This window comes from Schistocerca piceifrons, chromosome 5 (assembly GCF_021461385.2).
Source record: "Schistocerca piceifrons isolate TAMUIC-IGC-003096 chromosome 5, iqSchPice1.1, whole genome shotgun sequence".
NCBI classification, from domain to species: domain Eukaryota; kingdom Metazoa; phylum Arthropoda; class Insecta; order Orthoptera; family Acrididae; genus Schistocerca; species Schistocerca piceifrons.
In genome coordinates this window covers 444,799,587-444,808,990 of record NC_060142.1, presented here as the reverse complement: position 1 = coordinate 444,808,990, position 9,404 = coordinate 444,799,587, and positions in this window count along the sequence as shown.

Genomic DNA, 9,404 nt, shown 5'->3' with positions numbered 1-9,404 from the left:
TTATATCACTTGACGTCACCAACCTTTACTCAAACATATCCATACAAGAAGCTGTAACAGTAATACAAAAGAACCTTATGCAACACACGAAGCTTTCATACACAGGGACAGTCGAATTTATGGAACGCCTTCAGCTAACCCTAAGTCACAACTATCAGTTACATTTATAAACAATCAGATGGCCTAGCAATGGGATCATGTTTGTCTGGTACCATAGCTGACAATACATAAATCACTTAGAACAAAAATTATTTAACAACCTAGAACCTTGCCTAAAGAAAATAGAATTTTACAGCAGATGTGTAGATGAGGCCCTACTCTTAGTGAAAGGGGACACTAAAGACATCTAAATTACTTCAGTAATCGGCATGAGAAAATCAAATTTACAGTGGAACATGAGCAAAATAAAAGCATCAACTATCTGGACCTAAATATTACAAGGCACAACAACACATGCACATTCAAAATTTATAGGAAAAGTACAATGACTGACACTACAATCCCTGCCACCTCATGTCACCCAGATACCCACAAACAGGCAGCATACAGGTCATTGCTACATAAGGCAACAAGAATACTATTGAACCAGGAAAACATGCGACAAGAAATAAACACAGTGAGGAGATTGCAGTTGTCGGTGGTTACGTTTCCATCGTTTACGCAATCCTACACAAAATGAAGAAAGGCCCAGGTGCAAACTGCACCACAGAAGAAAAAGACAGAAACAAATGTATTTCTAGTATCCAATACACTATCACAGATGATTGCAAATATTTTCAAAAATTACGAAGTAAAAACTGGCTTTTCTACATCTAACAAACTACAATAAAAACTAAAACATAATATAAAATGTAATCATGATCCATATTCAGACTCTGGAATATACAAGGTAACATGCGAGGAATGCTCCATGTACTACCTAGGACAAACAGGCAAAAATTTCAACACCAGGTACACAGAGCACATTAAAGCCTACACACACAACAATCACACTACATCAGCAATATCAACATTCATACATAATACAGGACATCCATTTGCAAAAATGGAGCAAAATGTCAAAATAATTGACCAACTAAATAAAAGACGTAAAATGGATTTGCTAGAAGAACTGGAGATATATTCACAGTACGCAAAATATGAAGATAAAATATTAAACGAAAAACATGAAAGTGAATTTCTTCAGATATATCTATGGTATGCTTAAATAAAGATACTAACACACAGAAATAAGCACAATTGTAAAATCAATATAACTAAATTATGAGGAGCCAAATTGTTGAGATAAATAATCTTTGTACAAAATCATATCATAATTTGTGGAAGAACTATAATTTTATCTCTGTGGACAACTTGTAAGACCATCTTTGTAACTGTTTTTGTTTATGTAAGATATTTTCGATGTTTAAAGTGTACAACAATTGTATGTGATGCTTAGTTAGTATGAGACTCTGCACAAATGGACCATTAGAAAACTATAAGTATGAATTCTTCTAAATTTCGCCACTAACTTCACCAAAAGAATCGATAACCATCTAAAAAATCGCATGTTTCCTATATATTGCAGTAAAAGCCAACGAAATGTAGCAGACTGTCACACACTGACAAAACAACAGAAATGGCGTAAAACACACAAAAACGCACTTGAAAATGGAAATCATTTCCCGAAACGCGTAATGCGAAAAGTAAATAAAGAAAATCGTGGCTGGTAGCAGAAAATTTATTTATAAACAAACATATTGTTTTCAAGTTGCAGGCTTTCAAAAAACATTTATAATAGATCAAACCGTGTGAAATATTGATCTGCGTTTAACAGGTTACTTTGTTACGATTATATGACACATATACTTGGCTCGCTGGTATAATTTAATACAGTGTGCAACTGTTCTCTTATTTTATTTCTTAATTTAGCTGTAACTTTATGTAATTTCCTGTACCGCTTAGTAGTGTTATGTTATCACATATTACCACTGCATGTAAGATTTGCACCATGCCCCCTTTTATGGTTATTTATTTCATACTGGTACCATTGTTGTCTGTACACAGGTCCTGAAGATGGCGTAGTAAATCGCCGAAACAAGCAGCCAAACAAAACATGCTTGGAAACTAGACGGCTGGAAGGTGTTTGATTTAACATCCTGTGTCGAACAGCCGACTCCCGCAACCGTCTCTGAAAAGGTGGGCAAACAGAGACGTGATTAATTGACGGTGTATGCAGATTTTTGAATCTGGTACGACTTATTGTAACATTAACTAGTTTACGAGCCACTGCAGCCTCATCATCAGATAGAGATGCTTCAGAAATTTTATTTTCTGTGCCATATGTAGTTACACGCATTGCCTCATGATATCCATGATAAATTAATTTTAATAATGTGCTTGCTAGCCATCACACACACATACATACGCACACACACACACACACACACACACACACACACACACACACACACACGCATAGACACACAAGCACACGCAGTATTTTGGGTGGCTTTGGTTTTATAGCAAAAACTGTTTCTTTACTGTACAACCAAGGTATAATGCAGTCACTAAGCCTACGTTTGCCAGGTATGCAGCTTTAGACAGGCATGTCTGGTTTTTACAGTCGGTCTGGCCAAATACGAGTAAGTCGGACCTGTCCACCGTTTGTTGGACTTCAGGCAACGAAGTATAGAACACACACCTGAGGCCCGTGGCAAGTTAATGACGTAAGTGCGGGAAATAAGTATGAGGAGGAACGTGGAGATGTGCCATAAGGATGTATAGATGTGCTATCAATGTTATTCTGATGCCCTTGTTCTATGGTCGTCCACGTAACACACACAATCTCACAACCAAGCCACGCCCAGGGCAAGCAAGGCAAAGGAGAATTTGTCAATCAGTCGAAGCGCCCCATCCTGCCACAGTGGCAAAATTTCACGAAATTCATACTACAAGTAAAGACGACAGTGCCTTCAGAAAGCTTTTGGCATATAAAGACCGAATAGCTTATTTCAGATCATAACGAATAATTTGATTCGGAATTAGTGAAATTGACAGAATATTACTTTTCAAGTCCAGGCCATATTGGCAACATGGAATGGGGGCTCACTATCATAAACGCCCAATGGACAAATGAATGCAATAAGTTGCAAATCCACACAATCACAGATGATGACGTGGTTGTTGTGTAATTTAAAATTATACTGTTAAGAGTTCTACGAAATGATTTAAAAATGAAGTAACGTTGTTGATAAAGTGGGTTCAAATGACAAATATTAATACTTGACTACAGATTATTGTCATTTCCTTATATGTCTGATTATAATGACCAAACCCGTTAAATGTCTTCTGTTAATCCATCCCAGAAGAACAGATAATTGTTTATTTTGTTTAATGAAGATCACTTAGTTTATTTCGACATAAACTTATCTTATGAAGAAGGATGAGCAATTAAGGAAACTGCGCACTTAGTTGCTACATAACTACCAAATTATAACACCATTTACTGTCTGTTTCTTCAGCTTAGCACGTTTAAGGTCGACCGCGCAAAAACTAATTGATTTTTGATAAACAATTTGGAATACTCAAAATAATTTATTTCCATTTAAAATTGGAAGCCCAGCTTCTAGGGCAAACAGTTGGCCAAATATATTCATGGGGGAAAAGAAAAAGCAACACCAAAAAATAATGTAGAGTAATATAATTTCGGGAAAATATTCATCTAGGTAACACATGTAAGTAATTAACGTTGCAAGATCACAGGATAACGCGAGTGCGAGGTAAGAAATTGCAAATGTAAACTGCTGGTACATTAAAAGGTTGAATACAAGCATGTAAACATACACGCAGTGTGTTGTACAGGTACCAGATGTCAGTTTGTGGGCTAGAATTCTATGCCTATTGCACGTGGGCGATCAATGCAGGGATAGGGACAGGTCTCGTTCGATAATGTCCCGTACGTGCTCGATTGGGGACAGATGTGGTAATCGAGGAGGCCAAGGCAACGTGTCGACACTCTATATAGCATGTTTCGTTACAACAGCGGTATGTGGCCAAGCGCTCGAAAACTTCCCCTGGAATGCTTTTCATGAGTGGCAACACAAAGGGTGGAATCACCAGGCCGGCGAACAAATTTGCAGCCAGGGTGCATGGCGTAACGAGAGAGATCCTGCTGTCATTCGAAATCGTGCCCAACCCATAACTTCAGGTGTAGGTTTAGCACGCAGACGGGTTGCAGCAGGCCCCCAAATGGTCTCTTTCTCACCAAGACACGGCCATCACTGCCATCAAGGCAGAACCAGCTTTCATCAGAAAACAGACCTCTCCTCCAATGAGCTCTAGCTTAACACCACAGCAGTCGCAAGTGGCGGTCGTTTGGGGTCAGTCGAATGTACGCTACAGATCGTCTGGCTCGCAGCTGTCCTTGAACTAACCGATATGTAACAGTTGGCTCGCAGTTGTCCTTGAAGTAAACCATATGTAACACTTACTTGTGTCACTGTGGTGCCAACTGCCGCCCAAATTGCTCCTGTAGAAGCAGTACAATGCGCCAGAGCCATACGCCACTCGCCTCTTGGCAATGCCACGTGGTCGTCTGGAGCCCGGGCTTCCTGCAACAGTACATTCCCTTGACCACCGCTGTCAGGTTCAAATGGCTCTGAGCACTATGCGACTTAACTTCTGAGGTCATCAGTCGCCTAGAACTTACAACTAATTAAACTTAACTAACCTAAGGACATCATTCACATCCATACCCGAGGCAGGATTCGAACCTGCGACCGTAGCCTTTGCCGCTGTCAGGAATCATGTACAGAGGTTACACTCCCGCCAAGTCTCCTTGTAGTATCACAAATGGAACATACACACCCTCTTAGCCCTGTTACATGCCCTCATTCAAATTCAGTGAGATGTCGATAATGACTTTTTTGTCGCCTTCGAGGCGTTCTTGACTGACATCAGCTCACCACGTCCAATCTCAAAGGTATCTAGCGCTCACGATCGTTACAGCGTGTATTTAAGACAAACCTGATATGCATGCTCCTTGTGATGCTATTAGCGCTGCGCCATATTTGAATAGACATCGTCTTTCAGGTGTAGGAACACGCCTACCAACTTTCGCCCATCTCGCACAACTCCTTCTTGGTGCTGCTATTTTTATCTGTCAGTGTATAACGCCGAGTCCGGATTTTATGTTTTTGGTCCCGGCAACGATGACTACCATCCCAGCGACTTGCTGCTCATATCCAGAAAATAATTTTCCTGTAACACCTCCATCTGGTGATGCGTCCGCAGTGGCTCGAGAACTAAGTCGTATCAAAATCAAAAAGCGACTGGTTGAGTACCATAGCTACATAGAGAACCAATAATAACTGTTTTTTCAGAAACCGGTGGTGCTCTATCGTATAACCTAAGATTCCTTATCACCAAGCTATAGATAAATATCAATTTTGTTATATTGCTGCGCCGAAGAATAGTAAATATCTGGATAAAGTGAGCAACCATCCCAAGAATGACGCAGCCTTTAGAGATCTCTGGGGCCGTGTCGAGAGGCGAGCAGCTGGCTTCGGCATTCCTGTGGGGGTGGGGCCGCCACCCAAGCCCCAGGGGAGGCCGGGCTGGCTGTGTGTGCCAGCAGGTAGTCGGGGCCTGGCTCTCCCTCTGGACGCCACCTGCAACAACAGCAGGCCAGGGCCGGGCCGTGCGTGGCCTTGGTAAACACTCCACGCGCGGCCGACCCCAGTTAACTGCCTGCCGCATGGGCCGCAGTCTCCGCATTCGCACCAGTCAACACCAACGAAAGCTACTTCTTTCCTCCTATTTCCTTGCTAGTTCGGAACGATCTGTAACAGTACCAGAACATGACTCACTGTCACATTTCCCACTGTCAGAGTTGCTGACTTCATTCTCTCTCAGTTCCTTTCGTAAACAGGCTTGGCATACATCTGGGATTAGCAAGCACACACTTTGTTTTTTAGCACTGTCCGTGGTTTCAAAAATGTCCAGAGTCTGAGAATTTTATGCCTAGCGAGGATTTATTTATTTATTTGCTTATTTATTTTTAATCTTCGGCCTAGATGATCGGACATCGCATTTTAAAACATTCTCTTGTGGCCCTGCCTCTCTCACCCGACCTTCGGTCAACTGCTGATGTTGATGAGGAGGTGTGACTACAGGTTTCGCCACTACTTTTCACTCAGTCATTTGGCGACACAACAGGAGCTACGTGCTTATGTTGTTTTCGTGTGTAAAGTAACTCGTCTTTTTAATAGTTTCATCTCTGTTCGAATTTTGTCCAATCGTTTAGCAAATGGGAAGGAAAAGTCTAGGTTCAATGGTAGCCTACAACACGAACACAAATTTTTGAAATTGTGTAGTGATGGTAAGAATGAACGTGTCTATTCCACACTGTCTAACGGTCAATTTTCTGTTGACCATACAGGATATTATATTGAAGACCATGTTAAAACTGCTGAAGGGGGGAGTGCTGTTAATGCTACTGTTTCAGCGAACATAACGCCACTTTAAAGCCAAATATAGGATTAAGTGTGATCTGGACTGTGCTGCTAAAGAGGACATATTTTCGTACCACGCCATTTCTTGAAAGAGTACTGTCTGATGAATAATACAATTGAATAAATACACTGAAATGATAAAGTCATGGAATGGTGATATGCACATATACAGATGGCGGTCGTATCGCGTACACTAGGTATAAAAGGTCAGTACATTGGCGGAAATGTCATTTGTACTCAGGTGATTCATGTGAAAAGGTTTAAAATATGATTTTAGCCTCACGGCGGGAATTAAAGCTCTGAAAGCGGAATGATAGTTGGAGCTAGAGGCATGGGCCATTGAGTTTCGAAACTCGTCAGGGAATTCAATATTGCGAGATCTACAGTGCCAAGAGTGTGCCGAGGGTATCTCGCTATGGGCTACACAGAGGCCGACGACCTTCACTTATCGACCGAGAGAAGCGGCGTTTGTGTAGAGTTGTCAGAGCAAACAGACAAGCAGTCCTGCGTGACACAAGCACTGAAATCAATGTGGGACGTACGACGAACGTATCCATTAAGATAGTGCGACGAACTTTAGCGTTAATGGCCTATGGCCTATGGCAGCAGACGACCGATGCCATCGTCTGCAGCGCCTCTCCTGCACTCTTGTCCAAATCGTTTGTATCCCCCATTGGAAAACCATGGCCCTAGTCAGATCCGATTTCAGTTGTTAAAGAGCTGATGGTAGGGTTCGAGTAATGAGCAGACCCCACAAAGCCGTGGACTCAACCTGTGCAAGCTGATTGTGGCTCCATAACGGGAGTTTGTGACACTTTCACCGAGTGACACTGGTAATAAGATGAAATGTGTTGACATCTGCGTGGAGTCACGGACACGGCAGGTAGTGGACAGGGTGTTCCAGAAGTAGGATGCACCAGCCTGTCCGCCACTACCTGCGACGTATTCTGGAGCAAGCCAAAGCCCATTTTCGGCATCAGTACGTAGTATGCGTAGCTTTGTTTCAGAGTTCAGTAGTGCAGTTGGCCTCTGACTAGCGCCGGCCGGTGTGGCCTTGCGGTTCTAGGCACTACAGTCTGGAACCGAGCGACCGCTACGGTCTCAGGTTCGAATCCTGCCTCGGGCATGGATATGTGTGATGTCCTTAGGGTAGTTAGGTTTAATTAGTTCTCAGTTCTAGGCGACTGATGACCTCAGAAGTTAAGTCGCATAGTGCTCAGAGCCATTTGAACCATTTGAACTCTGACTATCGTGTAGCATTCCCTGTTTTACTGCTAAGATGACTGAGTTCAACAACACCATTAAAGAGACGCTTTTATTGATTTTCAACGAACTATAGAAACAAAAAAAGGGACTAAATGGCGTTGTATAGAATTTAAAGAGAGTAAATGCAATAGAGGACTATCCACAAAAAAATAGCACAGTTTTAGGGTGAGGCAGCCACATTTATATTGCAGATGAAGCAGCAAATGAAGTTCGAAGAGGTTTTTTCACGGCAAAGAAGAGGGCAAAACAAACAGACGGCGCAGTTTCATCAGCTTACGTTGAAGAAGTAGAGCAGCTCTCCAACCCAGCCTACGACTTAGTAACACCGTTACGAGCACACAGAAGTGCGAAACAATCGTTACATTGCATGAGGCGAAAATATGGGAACTACACAAGATGCCATCGATTCTGGAGGAATATTCTCCCAAGAAAATAATTTACTGAGAAATGATGGTAACAATGTCTTGCTTGCAGATGCAGGGGATCGAATGACAGAATACTGATGTTTGCCAACGAAAAGGGAAAAACTTGTTTATCAAACTGCGTATCAGTTTTAGTGGATAGAACGTACAAGAGTTCTAGCAAGCAACATGAATAGTTGTTTATGCTCCTTCTTGGCCTTAGGAGAAACAAGTACCATTCCAATTTTTCACGCTTTGCTACCAAATAAAATGCGAGAAACATGTGAACATTTTTAAAACTACTAAAAGTAAGGTGCCTGGATTAAAGCCTGCATCTCTGATGATTGACTTCGAAATTTCCATTGTCCAAGCACCTAGAAGTTTCTTTTCTGGAACAGAGATTATTGGTTGCATTTATCATTTTAATCAATATTTGTCGAAACAACTTCAGTGTTGTGGCCTCGTTGCAGCCTATAAGGAAAACAAGGACATACACTGTCACATAAGGCTGTGTTCTGCTCTGGCACATCTCCGCTGGAAAGGATGGAGATGGTTTGCTGTGTATATAGGAGAGCAAGCCTGAAAACCCAAAGCTTCAGGAGTGTTATAACTATTTTTTTGGATCAGTAGCTGGATAACGCACATATTCCAAGACAGATATGAAACTGCAGTGTAAGACGCCGTCGCACTTATAACGTTTCAGAACGATGGAACCGAAGAATTATTACAGTAATTTTATAAGTTTATTCGAGTATTTACACAATAGTAAAAAATCTTCGAGAAGATACAGAGTACCACAGCCATCAATTTGACCGACAATTTGTAATCTCTGATGGGAATAAAAAAAAGTCAGCAAGGAACACTGACGATACGGATGAAACGGTTGCAGAGGCTTGAAAGACATTCCAAACTGACATAAAAGTAAAACCATTTCTTACTTCTTGTGGCCTATGCACAGAAGTTACAATGATGAAGAAAATGTCAACTTCATCGAAAAAATTGTAAATTGTTTAAAGTAATTAATGTACTCATTGACAATCTTGTAAATATTGTGAATAAATTTTATTTTATTTATTTATTTATTTATTCGTGTGGTTAGTGCCCTCCGTCGGGCAGACCGTTCGCCTAGTGGCGGTCTTTCAATTTGACGCAACTTCGGCGACCTGCATTCGATGAGGGTGATGAGGACAGCACAACACCCAGTCCCTGGGCGGAGAAAATTCCCCAACGCAGCCGGGAATCG